Consider the following 10,426-nt stretch of genomic DNA (forward strand, 5'->3'; position numbering starts at 1 on the left):
TTGAACTTCCAGTGACCAGTATGAGAGAGTGAGAGCCATAACACCAAATTTAACACACCTGCTCCCCATTCACACCTGAGACCCTGTAACACTAATGAGTCACATGACACCGGAGAGGGAAAATGGCTAATTGGGCCCAATTTGGACATTTTCCCTTAGGGGTGTACTCACGTTTGTTGCCAGCGGTTTAGACATTAATGGCTGTGTGTTGAGTTATTTTGAGGGGGCAGAAAATTTACACTGTTATACAAACTGTACACTCACTACTTTACATTGTAGGACAAAAACAGAACATTCCATAGCTCACCAACCAATCTGCCAACTGACCAAATTAACCTGTCCAACAGTCTGCGTTAAAAACAGGGGTTTAGTTAGCACGTATTTGCAAATGCATGCATAAGCTGCAAGGCCTCTTCACGGCACTCTGTGTATGCTTGCAGTCCTAACGCTACTGAATTTATAAGTGTCTCTACAATGGAAGCACGTGCATTAAATGGATAGATGAGGGGCAGGTGGGCCTGGAGGCAGCCCAATCCCCCTTAAAGGAACAGGAGCACACTGGACACCCAGCAAGAGCACAATGCCAGCAAAGTTGTACAGAGTGTCCCCGGACCAAATATACGCCAATAACAAACAAATGGCCCCTGCCCCCACCTATAACTGGCCTTCACAGCAAGGAGCACATGGAAAGGCTATCACATGAAAGCATGAAAGACAAAAACAGAACATTCCATTGCTCAACTCACCAACCAATATGCCAACTGACCAAATTAACCTGTCCAACAGTCTGCGTTAAAACAGGGGTTTAGTTAGCACGCATTTGCAAACGCATGCATAAGCTGCAAGGCCTCTTCACGGCACCCTGTGTATGCTTGCAGTCCTAACGCTACTGAATTTATAAGTGTCTCTACAATGGAAGCACGTGCATTAAATGGATAGATGAGGGGCAGGTGGGCCTGGAGGCAGCCCAATCCCCCTTAAAGGAACAGGAGCACACTGGACACCCAGCAAGAGCACAATGCCAGCAAAGTTGTACAGAGTGTCCCCGGACCAAATATACGCCAATAACAAACAAATGGCCCCTGCCCCCACCTATAACTGGCCTTCACAGCAAGGAGCACATGGAAAGGCTATCACATGAAAGACAAAAACAGAACATTCCATTGCTCAACTCACCAACCAGTATGCCAACTGACCAAATTAACCTGTCCAACAGTCTGCGTTAAAACAGGGGTTTAGTTAGCACACATTTGCAAACACATGCATATGCTGCAAGGCCTCTTCACGGCACCCTATGTATGCTTGCAGTCCTAACGCTACTGAATTTATAAGCGTCTCCACAATGGAAGCACATGCATTAAATGGATAGATGAGGGGCAGGTGGGCCTGGAGGCAGCCCAATCTCCCTTAAAGTAACAGGAGCACACTGGACACCCAGCAAGAGCACAATGGCAGCAAAGGTGTACAGTGTGTCCCCGGACCAAATATACACCAGTAACAAACAAATGGCCCCTGCCCCCACCTATAACTGGCCTTCACAGAAAGGAGCACATGGAAGGGCTATCACATGAAAGACAAAAACAGAACACTCCATAGCTCAACTCACCAACCAGTCTGCCAACTGACCAAATTAACCTGTCCAACAGTCTGCGTTAAAAACAGGAGTTTAGTTAGCACGCATTTGCAAACGCATGCATAATCTGCAAGGCCTCTTCACGGCACCCTGTGTATGCTTCCAGTCCTAACGCTACTGAATTTATAAGCGTCTCCACAATGGAAGCACATGCATTAAATGGATAGATGAGGGGCAGGTGGGCCTGGAGGCAGCCCAATCCCCCTTGGTAGCTAAACCCCTGTTTTTAACGCAGACTGTTGGACAGGTTAATTTGGTCAGTTGGCAGACTGGTTGGTGAGTTGAACTATGGAATGTTCTGTTTTTGTCTTTAATGTGATAGCCCTTCCATGTGCTCCTTGCTGTGAAGGCCAGTTATAGGTGGGGGCAGGGGCTATTTGTTTGTTACTGGTGTATATTTGGTCCGGGAACACACTGTACACCTTTGCTGCCATTGTGCTCTTGCTGGGTGTCCAGTGTGCTCCTGTTCTCTTAAGGGGGATTGGGCTGCCTCCAGAACAACCTGCCCCTCATCTGTCCATTTAACATGTGCTTCCATTGTGGAGACGCTTATAAATTCAGTAACGTTAGGACTGGAAGTATATACAGGGTGCCGTGAAGAGGTTTTGCAGCTTATGCAGTTATAGGTGGGGGCAGGGGCCATTTGTTTGTTACTTTACATTGTAGCACAGTGTCATTTTTTCAGTTTTGTCAAATGAAAAGATATAATAAAATATTTACAAAAATATGGGGGGTGTACTCTTTTTGTGAGATACTGTTTATATGTATATATACAGTGGGGCAAAAAAGTATTTAGTCAGCCACCAGAAACTTTAATACAGGCAATGAGTGGAGGACAGAGGAGCCTCTTAAAGAAGAAAATACAGGTCTGTGAGAGACAGAAATCTTCCTTGTTTGTAGATGACCAAATACTTATTTTCCACCATAATTTGCAAATAAATTCTTTCAAAAATCAGACAATGTGATTGTCCGGATTTGTTTCCACATTTTGTCTCTCATAGTTGAGGTATACCTATGATGACAATTACAGGCCTCTCTCATCTTTTTAAGTGGGAGAACTTGCACAATTGGTGGCTGACTAAATACTTTTTAAATACTTTTTTGCCCCACTGTATGTGTTTTTTATACGTTATTATTAATACAGGCTTTTTATATATATTTATAAAACAATTATGTAATATTAGCGTCTTTTTCTTATTTTTACTTTTAATCAATTCTCATCATTACTCTTTACGTGAGGCGTTTGTTTATTATTGCTGCTGTTTTTTTTATAACTCATGTCCGTGAGTGTATACCACTGTTTTTTCTAAATTATTTAGCCATATTAATGCTTTTATTCAATCATGTGAGATCCATTTGTTTGTTTGCCCCTTAATGTCATTTGTATCTGTCATCACTTGCCATTACATAGTGCTGGACTGCAATTGAGCCATTTGTGTGCTGCCAATCACTATGGATCCTTTATACTGTCCCTTTCCCTCCCCTCCTCTTTGTACACTTTATATTGTGGTTTCTGAGTTCCATACATTAGCTTGAAGAAGAAGTGCGGCTGTCACATCACTCACAGCCTGTACGCTCAGGAAACACGTCGCTTTCCAGTGACATCATCCCTCCTTGCCTGCACACCAACTGCACCCATAGCCTTGTTTTGAGAACTCTCCACTGCTGCCAGCTTTTTCATCCTCCAGCGGTGTTTGTACCGAGCAGAGCGCTTTGCAGGAATCGAATGACGAACTGATGACCAGTCTACCCCCATGTTTGGGACTTATCTATGCCTACTCATGACTTCTTGTGAGTTTATTAAGTGTTATTAAAACTTGTTCTATATCTGCACCCAGTGGTGCCTCTCTCCTTGTGTCTCTCCAGTGTTTGGGAACATGGTTTCTGTCCCCCCCTGATGGCAGCCGTGTGTGTGGCACCCCTCATCATCACTCCATATGGTCCTTGGACCTCTTAACATGTTACAAGACTATGGACTCTTGTTATGTTATCTCCTAAATCTGAATGTTTTTAACCTATGCATTATATAAACAGTGGAACCTCGGATTGCGAGTAACACGGTCAACGAGTGTTTCGCAATACGAGCACTGTATTTTTAAAAATTGTAACTCAATTTGCGAGTGTTATCTCACAAAATGAGCATGATTCAGGCCAAAGCATGTGCAGTGCCTGAGCCGAGCGACGCCATTCGGAAATGCACGGAAAGGCCCGAGGACAGCTCGGCTGACCTCAGCAAACCTCGGGAACGGAGTCTTTCTGAGGTTTGCCGAGGTCAGCCGAGGTGTCCTCGGGCCTTTCCGGCTGTTTCCGAGGCTCTCTGGTGCCCCCCCACCTCTGGCCGCATGCAGTATTGCATGCCATTGAAGTCAATACAAAACAAATTATTTTCCATTGACATGCGAGTACTTTGGATTACGAGCATTCTCCTGGAATGGATTATGCTTGTAATCTGAGGTTCCACTGTACTTTATTTACTGTGGGTCATTTACTTTTCTAGTTCTTGCACCTGTACTTGTATACTTAGGTAGACACAGAGGGGGGGTGTTGTGTTGGTGTGTTGTTGTTCTCATGCCTGGTTGTCTGTTGTCACTTTCTCTAGTTTGTATTCTCTTAGGTTGGGCATGCCGCACATTTCAGAAGCGACTAATTTGCGTTTATCCCTTCAACCCCATGTGGGGGTTCAGAGCATGGTAGCACCCCGTCATTAAGAAGTTGGTCTATACTTAAGCTCACAATGGGAAATTTTCCTCTTAATGGGACTTTATAAGGCAAGAGTCTTGAAACAATGTATCAAAAAATATATAATATAATTTTATTTATCAAAAAGTTAAAACATGACAAGTAATGATAAAAAGGAGGTGGATACAATTTCAGACGGTGGTAACATAAGGAGTATACATGACTAAATATAATGATACACTTAACCCCACATAAGCTGTTACAGCAAAAGAGCTGTACAACAAGGTCCGACGCATTTCGAGGTTTATAAATGTTGAGACCTCTTCTTCAGGGGCTGATGGTGAGGTATGTGCTTATCTAAAAACATTTTGTAAAGAAAAAGCAGAAAAAGCAACACAGTAAGAACCAAACATGATATAATATTCACATAGCATAGAGATCACAATATAATTGATACAGAAATATTCTAACCATGTTGCTCCTAAGTCAACATCGAGTAGCATCCAGCTTCAAGAGGAAATGGGGTGGAATGGTTTGCCGGCAGGGTTTAGATCTATGAGCCGATGCTGTCCCCAAAACACCAAGCACGTCCACAACCCAGGACAAGACACAAAGTGCGTCCTACCACTTAGCTTGTGACACCACAGGTGTCTGATATCATGGGGTATGCCTGTCAGCTGAGGGAAAGAGAGAACTGTATAATAGAAACCATCCCAGAGAGAAGGAGAGGGGGTTAAGCCTCATTAAGCAATCACCTACTAGTAAGTTTAGAGTCTGAACGCATTGGTCAGATGGCCACCTTCTCCACCACTCCCTCTTTGACTGACCGAAGCCTCAGCAACATGTTGTCCAGGAACAGGAGTTTGTAACCTCCCAGTCTCTGGGATCGCGTTGCACAGACCTTTCTGCAAGGCCTCCCGAAGATGTTTCATCATCTGCTCCCTCTGTGATGGCAAGATAAGGTCCGCAACCTTACCCTTGTAATGTGGCTCAACCTCCATGCTGACATAATCCTCCTCCTCATCCTCTTCCTGTGTGATCGGCGGGCATGCAGGAACACTGTCTGGATAAAGGGGGCCTTGAGAGGTAAGGAAGTCCTCCTCTTCCTCCCTCTGTTCTGCCTCAAGTGCCCTGTCCTGTGTCACTGATGCATGCACTGTCATTGCTTACCATCCTCGTGGCCTCCTCAACTGGTGACAAGACAGTGCATGCATCCCTGATCATAGCCCACTGGCGTGGGAAAAAAAACAAGGTCCCCTGACCCTGTCCTCATGCCATAGTTGCATAGGTACTCATTGATGGCCCTCTGCCGCATGTACAGCCGCTGCAGCATGGCCAACGTTGAGTTCCACCTGGTGGGCATGTCACAGATTAGGCAGATCTTGGGCAGGGTAAATTCCTTTTGGAGGTCAGCCAGCCAAGCACTGGCATTATATGACCTGCGGAAATGCACACAGGCTTTCCTGGCCTGCCTCAGGACATCCTGTAAGCCCGGGTACCTGCCCAAGAACCGCTGCACCACCAAGTTAAGGACGTGAGCAAAACAAGGCACATGGGTCAGTTGTCCCTGTTGGAGGGCAGAGAGGAGCCATTGTTGCACACCACCATACCTGTCTTAAGCTGGCATGGCGTCAACCACCTCTGAACCTGCCCCTGCAGAGCTGACAGAATCTCTGCCCCAGTGTGGCTCCTGTCCCCCAAGCACACCATCTCAAGCACCACATGGCATCTTTTTGCCTGCATGTTTGCGTAGCCCCTTGAACGCCTACGGAGCACTGCTAGCTCCGAGGACAAATCAGCATAGGAAGAGGCCACGAAGGAAGAAGAAAAGGAGGGGGTGGAGGAGAGAGGTGTGGCAGAATCACCACTAGTAGAATTTTGGAGGTGTGGTGGAGGAACAACCTCCAACACTACTGCACCCTGTCCTGCATCCTTCCCAGCTGCCAGAAGAGTCACCCAGTACACGGTGAAAGATAGGTAACGTCCCTGTCCATGCCTGCTGGTGCATGAGTCAGTGGTAATATGCACCTTACTGCTGACTGCCCTGTCCAGCGAGGCCAAGACATTGCCTTTCACATGATAGAAGAGAGCCGGAATCACCTTCCGTGAGAAAAAGTGGCATTTGGAACCTGCCACTGAGGAACCGCACATTCCACAAACTCACGGAAGGGGGCAGAGTCTACCAACTGAAAAAGCAGCAGTTGAAGTGCTAGCAATTTAGCCAAGCTAGCATTCAACCGCTGGGCATGTGGATGGCTGGGAGCAAACTTCTTTCGGCGGTGCAGCAGCTGGGGCAGGGAAATTTGCCTGATACAATCTGACGTTAGTGTACCGATAGCAGATTGTCCCCAAGTACTTGGCTTTGACACACCTAATTCTACACCTTCATTCCTCTCAGTGCAGGTCTCAGAGATGACTGAAGGTATAGTGGGGTTGGAGATCCCAGCTGATGAGGAGCAAGGAGAGGTCCTTTTTCTTCTTTGGTGTGGGTCTTGTAGGTACGCTTGCCAACAAACTGCATGGCAGGTCAATATATATATGTCTAATTTCACGTGGTGCCCAAGTGGGTGATGTTTTGGCCACGCGAGATACGTTGCAAATAGCAGCGGTGGGATCTGATGCACTCGTCTCAAAAAAGTTTTATCTTTATCTTTTGTAAAATATAAAAGATTTCACTCCATTCCATTGTATATAAATAAAAATTGCCTGTATATGCCCTTAAGGATGTAGCTTTTGTGTACCTCCAACAAAATGGTATTACGCACACTTCTGGTTGCGGCATGACATCACTGGCTCCTCCTACCCATGTGTTATGTCACCATATCACGTGACTTCATCAGGGGCCCATCTTTCTGTTTATAGCTGCACACAGTTGCACATGCATGCACATTTACTGGTGCACACACGCACGCGCGCCACTAATGTTGGCACCAATTGGACTATATAAACTGTAGCAGTTCTATTAGCCAGTGCTGTCTGATCCGCAGCTATTATCCGTGTTCATGTATACGTTCCCGTGTTGACTTCTGTTATTGTCCTGGCTTGTCCTGACCTTGCTTGAACACTACCTGCCCTGACCTTGGCCTGTCTCTGGATTTGCTCTGCCTCTTGTTTATCTCACTGACAGTATGTTGCTAAAGTTTTCTTGTATCCTGACCATTCTCTACCTATTGTCCATGCTTGTATCTGACCATCTGTTGCTGACTTGGCTCATCTTACCTTGCATCCAGTTATCCACCTGTTCTACTCAGCATACCACCTGGTACCTGTTGGTTCTTCATCTCCTGAGTTCTACCAGTCCTTTTGCACCTGCTACTTGCCAGCTGCCTGTCAAGCACATGCCACCTGCTGTCGGCCCAGTCCTGGCTCTGCTGTCATCTGCTGTTCCAGGGATGTGACCTGTCTCTGGTGATGCACTTGCTACCTATTGCCACAGCTGACGGAACATCTTACAGGCACTCATACTTCGTCGCACTCTCATGGCCACTATCACAACATCAGTGGTGGTCTCAGAGCCAAGGCTGTATGAGAGGCCTCCCTGCACATGTCAGGCTCTGCCACAAGGTACATGCCACCCTACTGCAGATTTTCCTGCACTTCCTGTGTCATAAAACATTGCCCCATAACAGAAGATCAAGGTCAAAACTCTTTAAGAAAGGCCTGGAAAGCATTAAAACCTAAAATGGTCTTTGCCCAATCTTTTCAAAACTATAAAAAAGTTTTTAGGTACAGATATCATTTAAATATTTAATGCATACTCTAGGTGCCCGACTCTACTCATATACTATATCTATTACTATAGGATTGTGGTCCCACTGTTGCAAACTTAATTTATTTTCCATTAATTAAGAATACTGCATGAGGACTCCAGAAAGGTGTAGCTAGAGCCAGCAACCTCCTTGGGATTCTCAACATTCTAGCCTCTTAAAGGGTATACTGTAGAACGGCAGAGGGCAATTTATTCATTAAAAAAAATAGTTTCATGTTGTTTATTAATTGCAACTATTGCATAACCATTAAATAGTGCAGTACATTTTGTAAATTGATAAAAATGCAAATAAAGACAATAATACAAATATTACCTCTGTTAACCTTCTCTTAATCTTTGTAAACATAGTTTTGTATGCATATATCAAAATAACATACATTGAATGTAATCCATATTCTTAGCTAAGATAACACATTTTCAAAATAAATTTAAGTATGTTCATGAATTATATGTATATATTAAACCTTTGTCTTATAAAGAGTACTCATAATGTTAGTTACAGTTTGTCTTACTGCCATGGGGTTTGGAGTCTAAGTGTCAGAAACCATGAATCAGACTGAGACAGAAGTACAGTTAAATCACACTTATTTTATAATAATAAAAAAGGATAAACAAAGTAAACTTAATCAAAACATAGCCAGAGTTCATGAACCAGAACGAATAGTCAGACAAGCCAAAATGTCAGGAAGCCAGAGATGAGCGTAGTAGAACAGCAAGCAGGATCTGGAGCCAGAAGGAATGTCAGCCATGAAAGTCTTTAACAGGAACATAGGAGAGCATCTCTAGAGATGTGACCAAGGCAAAGGCAGAGATCATCTGGACTGGGCGTCTTAAGTAGGCAGGACTGCCGAGCAGGATATCATAAACAGGTGAGTCACTGTGGTGAGATAGGAGCTGGCAATTAGCTGACAGCTGAGAGGCCAGTTGTGAGAAGGAAGGGCTGAGCCCAGCCCTGACAGTACCCCCCCTCAATGACCCCTCCCCCGCGGAGGACCACCAGGCTTGAGGGGAACAAATGAGTCAGGCAATATGGAAGGTTGGAAACCATAGTTCACCATAAACGGGGACAATCGGGAAGCAGAATTCAAGGCACTATTGTGAGCAAACTCCGCCCACGGAGGGTAAACCCGGCCATGAGGGGGTATGGCACCAGGTTGAAGGTCGATTACGCAATCATATGACCGGTGTGGAGGCAAACTACCGGCTTGACCTTTGTCAAAGACATTGCTAAAATCATGGTACTCTCCGGCAGGGAGGAGAGTAAAGAGGTGCACAGGACCTTGGCTACCTTCTGGAAGCATGTCTTACTGCATTGTGGTGACCAGGAGAGAACCTCAGCATGCAGCCAATCAAAAGAGGGGTTGTGTCTCTGTAACCAAGGATAACCAATAACCACCAGAAACTTAGGTGAGGAAATAACTTGGAATTGGATTATCTCATGGTGAAGAGCCCCTATGGCCATGGACAATGGAACAGTCTCATGAGTCACATGGGCAGGCTGTAGAGGTCTTCGGTCAAGAGCCTCAATGGCAAGTGGAGTGTCATGCAGCTGCAGTGGAATTGAGTGTTTCGATACAAAGGCAGCATCAATGAACAGACCTGCAGCCCCAGAGTCAATTAGAGCCTGTATCTCGATGGACAACTCAGCCCAAGATAGGGTAAACGAAACCAGGGGCTTATCCTTCTGGATAACTGGGGACGAAACAACGCCACCTAAGGTCTGTCCATGACAGGACCTCAAGGTTCGGGTGTTCCCTGGATGGGTAGGACAAGCTTTCCAAAAGTGACCTGCCTGGCCACAATAAAGGCACAATCTCTCCCCCTACTCCTAAGGGTTCTCTTATCTGCAGAGAGATGTGTGAAGCCCAAGTGCATGGGTTCATCTTCACAGACTGACTCGGTACCAGGGAGCATGGGAGGTGAGGGAGGTAAGGGTGGGACTGCAATGTTCGAAGACAAATGTACAGGAGGCTTCTGCAAGTGCTCCTTAAAAGGGAGTCTTTCTCTGAGTCTGGAGTCAATGAGGATGGCAAACGTGATCAACCTCTCCAGCTCAGTGGGTATATCCCAGGCTGCTATCTCATCCTTGATGGCATCCGAGAGACCATGAGAAAAAGTAGCCACGAGGATCTCATTGTTCCAAGCAACCTCTGCTGCCAGAGTACAGAATTCAATGACGTAATTGGCAACAGTTCTCGTACTCTGTTTGATGGACATGAGGCACTTGGCAGCAGAAACGGAGCATGCAGGAACATCAAATACCTTTTAAAAGAAGTCACAAACTCAGGGTAACTCAAGACAACAGGTTTTTGTGTCTCCCATAGAGGGTTTGCCCTGGCCAAGGC

The sequence above is a fragment of the Aquarana catesbeiana genome, linkage group LG04, assembly GCF_042186555.1.
Source record: "Aquarana catesbeiana isolate 2022-GZ linkage group LG04, ASM4218655v1, whole genome shotgun sequence".
In the NCBI taxonomy this organism is placed as follows: domain Eukaryota; kingdom Metazoa; phylum Chordata; class Amphibia; order Anura; family Ranidae; genus Aquarana; species Aquarana catesbeiana.